Below are 6,420 nucleotides of genomic sequence, written 5' to 3'. Positions count from 1 at the left end.
TCACCCTCCTGCCCCACCCAAAGCCGGCATCACATTTCTCTCCCAGGAACATCTGGTGCGGGGAAGGTTTACATCACTGAGGGGAAGGTTTACATCAAAAAGGGAGGAGGAAGAAAATCTTTTGTCTTGGAGTAAAAATAAAATACAAAAGGAGACATCTTAAAAGAGACAGAGAGAGTTTTAAAGAAATGCCCCAGCAAGAGGATAGGCCAGGAGAACACCACGCTGGGCCTTTGAAAGGCAGGCAGAGCGTGTAACCGGCATCCCATCCTGTGATTTCAACCCGGTCTGGCCCGTGCAGTCCCGCGCAGGAAGCCCGAGGCCGTCCAGTCTCACTCTGGCCCGATGCTAACAAGGGAATGATCCACTTTGACGCAGCCACCACCCATCCCGCGTGTTCACATCACCTGGAAAGAAGCGATTCCGCCTCTGGTTTCCCTGGAAATTCTCGGTCTGGCTATACCACCTGCCCTGGCTCTTCAGAAGTACCGGAGGCACGCGGGAAACCGCATAGGGAGACAATGCTTTTATTTTCAAATGGAAAGTGACAAGCTGAGCCTGCAGTGGCTCGACTGGACGAGGAGAAGGAGAAGCAATGCCATGTCAGGAACGCAGAGGAGGCTGAAAGCCAGGGACACCCCCACAGGCTCTGAGGGGACCCCCTAGTCACCTTCCTGCAGAACTAGCTGGGAGATTTTTTCTGGGTTTATGTTTTCGGATCTCAAAGGTGACAAAAGAAAAATCAGTTAAAGACGCCCTGTATCTTTCTGTCCTCGGTTGGCATTATGAACGGGGGCACCCACAATTTTCAGATCTCGAAGAACAAGCCCATGGGCTCCTGTGAGACGCCCACGGCCTTTGGAGTCAGACACGCTTGAGTGCGAGTCAGAGCTCTCTCCTGGATGCATCACCTTTAAACCTCCGTTTCCTTGTCTGTACGAAGCGAGGGGTGTTAGTAACTACTTCCGAGGGTTCTTGGGAGGGTAGGAGAGGTTATAGCGCATTATACAGATGGTTGGTGAGAAACACAGCCCGAAGGCCACGGAGAGCCCTTCTCCAGTCGGGTTTATTCGGTGTATGTGTGTCTGGGCCCAGAAGATAGTCCAGCTGAGGTTTCAGATACAGAATAAGGAAAACTCCCAAGCCCCTCGGGGACCCGGCCCATCTAACCCACTTATCACGTGACACTCACTGGACATGAACCGAGGCAGCGCTGTCCTGTTCAATTGCAGAAACATCCTCTACCCTCGCCTTCCTCTGGGACCTCATCGGTCTCTTCAGTATGGAACCCTGACAGGCCAGGCTGCGGCGGACACTGCTGACCGATAGACACCCTGCCCTTTCTCCCGGCTCCCCAGCCAAAACACAGCCATGGTCCCCGGGAGCGACAGAATAGGACAGGAAGAGGAGGACTGATGTCTGAGGTCCCCCTGTCCCCACCCCGAGGCTCCCAGGGAGAGTCTGTGTTCTACCCTCGCCTTGCTCTGGGACCTCATCGGTCTCTTCAGTATGGAACCCTGACAGGCCAGGCTGCGGCGGACACTGCTGACCGATAGACACCCTGCCCTTTCTCCCGGCTCCCCAGCCAAAACACAGCCATGGTCCCCGGGAGCGACAGAATAGGACAGGAAGAGGGGGACTGATGTCTGAGGTCTCCCTCCCCCCATCCTGAGGTTCCCAGGGAGAGTCTGGCCAAAGAATTTCCCATCAGACCTCATAGGTAGGTGTGATTTCAGGAGCCCTAGGGACAGTGGGTATCCGTCGGAGAGCCCAGAGGCTCCCCCCCAACTCCTGTGTGATGTCTGTACGCCCCCTGGCCCTCTCTGATTTTTCATTCATATGAAAAAGGGACATACTTAGAAAGATGACCCCTCATTCTGAAATGTGATCATTTGACAGCATCGGCTTCCACACCCGGGAGATGACAGGGCTCTACAGCGGCCGTGGTGAGAATAAAAGCTGATATTTTTAAGCAGCTGCTGTGAGTTTGCCATTTGATGTCTCCCTTCATCCTCACAACCTCCCGTGGAGGAGGTATTATTATAACCCGAACTCCTACCCTAGCCTGTAGGGCCCTGCGGATCTGGCCCCTCCTTCCTGTCTGAACTTCTCTGAGCTTCCCTGGATGAAGCTCCGGCTGCAAACAGGGCTGCCTCGCAGGCCCTCGCTCTCGCGCTCTCTGTCCTCCTCAAAGACACACCGCTGGCTCTTGGTCATCCTTCTGTGGTCAGCCGGAGAGGGAGTGTCCTCAGGTTTCAATCCTTCCTCTCCAGGGCCGCCACCTAAAATTATCCTTATTTACTGAGGTCGTGGCAGCCGTACTGTAATCTCTGTGTTCGTGCATGAGATTCTAAGCGTCATGCTATCAAGGACCTTTATCAGCACAGAGCCCATAGGAGGTTTTCAGTGCAGTCTTGTTTAATACTGAATGAATGAATGAATGATGCATTAAACAGAAGCTCAGAGGGGGTGATGGAATTTGTCTACAGTCACCCATCAGTGAGTGTGACAGAACTGGGACTCAAACCCCGGGCCTGTCTGACCTCCAGCCGAAGTGTGTAACCACTGGGCCACACCGCCCTTCCGCGGGGGGAGCAGGTGATGCTTCCCAACAGTGAGATTCCGAAGCAGCGGGAGTTCCCAGCCAGAGGCATGATCTAAGCGCCCGTGTCTGAGTGTCTGGGAGCATTGCAAGTCGTTTCGAGAAAAGGCGACGTGCGCGGCACCATTAAAGCCTGCTGCTCTCCATCCCGTCCCTGCCATCCCCGCCTATTAAAATAATGGTATGAAAAATAAACAGCCTTTACGGACGGTTTTATAGGCCGCGTGCATTGTTTGTTTCTCTCGCTGTTACCATGGCAGTGATGTTCTGCCGTTAACTTCAGGTTTCTCTGTGATGGAAGGGAACGGAGCAAAATTGCTTGGGGGGAAAATTGCCAAACAAAGGCTTTTCCTCCCCTGGATGCCCCACCTCCCAGCGCTCAAAAGCAGCCGCAGCTCACCCTGAATTCTGATGCCCCAGCATCAAGGCTGCTTCCAAATCTACAGCCTCCCATGGCTCCCCAGTGCCTGTAATTTGAGGGCCGAGGGTCTCAGCCTTTCTGTAAAGGCTCCGCTAACTGGATCCCTCTCCTGGTCCTCGTTCCCTCGCACCCTGGGTGTCTCTCAGGTCCACACATTTGCTCGCGCTGTTCCTGCCTCCCGGGCTGCCCTTCTTCCTTCCGCCTCTCTGCCAGGCCTCCTGGGACTAATTATTTCAAGTTCAAGTGTGACTCGGCCACCCTCCCACCTTTCCCACCCATCCTCCAATCTACGTCAGATTCCTTCCCTCCCTGCTCCCACGACCCCCTTAAGCATAGCATTGCTCTGGTCCCCCATACTTTTTTCCCCCCAGTGTATAACGGTGGGTCAGGAACATAGTAGGTGCTCAATAAATGCTCCTCGAATCAACTTAGCAGGAAAAACCAGACGGTCTGAGAGGCTGCCGAAGGGTGGAGCATCTGTGTGTATCTCATTCTTTCGGAATAAATGGTGGCAGCGGTGGTGGTGGGGTGGGCAGTGTTCAACCAAAGCTCTTGGGCAGAGGAGGGTGGAACCTTTTGGTTGACAAGCCCAGTGAGTGGTTCTCAAAACAGAACTATGGTGCTGATATGAAAATAAAGATGATGTGAAGATAAATTCCCGTCCAGGGAAAACAACAGACGCCCATGGCATTTGACACATCATTTCCACTGGGCGCCCTCATGCGAGCCGAGGGCTGGGGGGCTCCAGGCAGAACCCTGATGTGTGGGGGTTTCCGGGTTCCTCCCTTCCAGCCATCTGAGCAAGTTCGACTCACCGTTTTTCTGTACACTCACTGCTTCTTCTTTAGGCATCTCTTCCGCGTGTCCACGACTGGCCTCACTTTTCTGCGTGGTTCTTGAAAAGGCGCAAGGACAGCGCGTCCTGACCCACCTGAGGGCCAGAAAAGAAACGGGCGTTTACGTTCCCCGCGAAAAACACCCCCCAACTCCCCGTCGCTGCCCCGGACACAAGACAGATGCTAATGAGAATTTTCACCAGCATTTACAGGCTCCGTTTTAATTATCCCGGATCTCTCTGAATTTACGGTAGCCCTCTGATTAACAGGAGGGAGGAAAAATCAATAGCATCCCGAAAAATTTGGATGTGTTATACGGCTAATTCCAATTTTATGTCATAATCATGTTTTAATGTTGGGCCTAATTACCATAATTAAGCTGCCAGCGACAGCGCTGGCTGGGACAGAAGCTGTTGCTATCCTAAGATGACTTGTCGGAGGCTTTTCCCAGATTTTGGGGTGCATCTTGCCATTTGGCTGATTTGGGGCACTTATGGGGGTGGGAACAGTGTGGGTGGGGCGGGTGATCGTTTCTGGAACCCTGACTCTCCCCGAGGAAGCCTCGGTTCTAAGGTTAAGGCTGGGCTAGGTGCCATGCCTTTGTCATTCACTAAATGTTTATTGAGCATGTACTATGTGCCAGGTCCTCTGAGCAGCACTGGGAGTACGGATGAGAGTTTCCATTCCACGGGGGTGAGTTCGTCATTAAGTAACTAATGACATAAGGAGACATGCCAGGTGACATTAGAGCTGCCCTAGCTCTATGTGGGATGTGGAGTCCGGGAGGCTTCTGTGGGGAAGCAAATGCTTGGTGGAGACATTAAGAATCGCAGGAGGTAACTGAGGCCCAGGGAGAGGCCCAAGTTGCAATAACTCATCAGATCAAACCCCAAGCCCTCCACCTCGCAGGCCAGGCCGGAGCCGCCCTCCCTCCACTGGAAAAGCTGTGACTCCCGGAGCCCCCAGGCACCTGTGCACGTCAGGCACACCACCTGGTACTGACAGGCACTGATTGTGGTGAGGAACTAAGGGGCCCCGAGTTCACCCAGTCATTGCAGGTGAGACTGAAAGAGTAGATAAGATGCCCATTCCTGCGAATCCACCTTCTCTGCTCTACAGATCTCCCATGAAGCTGTAAGACTTGGTACCGCCTAACCACGTCCTTTAAAGTTGGGTTTGTTTATCCATTTAGCTCATAGAAAAACAAAACCATTTCAGAATGCTTATAAAATCCATACGGCAAGAGTAACCAAAGGTATATCAAGCTCCCCAAACTCGATGCAAGTACATAATTACATAGTTAAACAAGATGACATGTGTGTGGACACAGGCCACTAGCTATCCAGTCTGATTACCTGGACAGAGAAGCAAGGTGTGCACACGAGCAAGTGTGAGAGAGAAAAAACGCAGCGGGATGGAAGAATCCAGACGGTATAATGTTCACTGGACGCAGGATACAAACACTTTCATATACATTACCGCAGGGTATAAAAATAAAAAAGGCAGCCATGCAAGTCCCGAGGAGAACACAATAAGAAGAAAAAAGGATTTCCAGGTAATTAAGTTTTGTGTTTCTTCAAACGCCATTCTCCCCTTCCCCAAAATGGAACAGAAAAAAAATATAAAAATGTAATAGCAAGAGACAGTGAGAAACTAGTTTATGTTCTGATCTGCCTGCCAGAGGCAGGGATGCTGAAACTTTCCTGGAAATGAGCAGCGTCTGGAGGGTTTTGTTAAAACGCAGATCCCCAGGCCTCTCTCTCGTCAATGCTGAGTGTGACGAGTTCCTCATGTAGTTCTGGTCTCATTGTGATGAGGACACATACGGTCCCAGACAGGAAGGCCCGCCCCCCGGCCCCTCCTCACCCAGCCCGATTTGATCAGGCCTGAAATCCCAGTTAGAATCCATTTGCTGTCACAAGACCATGTTACAATGCAATCGCCATCTGGGAGAGGATGTAGTGAGACTGGTTATTATAAGACAGCGTGACCGGGTGACTCAGCCCTTTGGAGCCTGACCTGAAACGGGGTTTCATGCGCTGAGAATAGCAAATATCTATTGACCACTTATTATGGGTCCCATGTGAAGCACTGAACGTGCTCTCAACAACGCCAGGAGGTAGCACTCCAGTTATTACCATTTTCCAAGAGAGAAAACAGAGGTACAGAGAGGTTAAGGAATCTGCCCAAGGGGCACAGACAGTAAGTACAAGAGCCAGGTTTTGGCTCAGCCGGGGTGGTTCAGTGGTTGAGCATCGACCTACGAACCAGGAGGTCACGGTTTGATTCCTGGTCAGGGCACATGCCCAGGTTGTGCGCTGGATTAGGGGGAGGTGGGGGAGGAATCCAGAGTTGGCGTGAGGACCGTGTTTCCCACGCCCCAATTCCTGCGTGTGGCTGGACAATAACTCTTAGGACCAAACCCCCATTTTTAAAAAATACGATCTGAAATCAATAAAAAAAAATTTTTTTTAAAGAGCCAGGTTTTGAATCCACATTATTGTATAAAATAATAATACGCTACCTCTTCCCAACAGACACAAAAGGAGGAGACAGCAGCC

At 51.8% G+C, this 6,420-nt stretch overlaps 1 long non-coding RNA gene across 1 annotated transcript in view; it reads right to left on the bottom strand.

Annotated features, from left to right (window-relative positions):
• LOC107182843 overlaps positions 1–3,946 on the bottom strand; it is a 26,111-nt gene extending 22,165 nt beyond the window's left edge. The window contains exon 1 of the long non-coding RNA XR_001513600.1: positions 3,839–3,946. This is a non-coding gene — a long non-coding RNA (uncharacterized LOC107182843). The remainder of the gene's footprint in view (positions 1–3,838) is intronic.
• Between the last annotated feature and the right edge of the window lie 2,474 nt (positions 3,947–6,420).

The sequence above is a fragment of the Myotis davidii genome, unplaced genomic scaffold (assembly GCF_000327345.1).
Source record: "Myotis davidii unplaced genomic scaffold, ASM32734v1 scaffold478, whole genome shotgun sequence".
NCBI classification, from domain to species: domain Eukaryota; kingdom Metazoa; phylum Chordata; class Mammalia; order Chiroptera; family Vespertilionidae; genus Myotis; species Myotis davidii.
The sequence above is the reverse complement of the archived record's forward strand: the minus strand, read 5'-3'. Positions and strand labels throughout refer to the sequence as shown.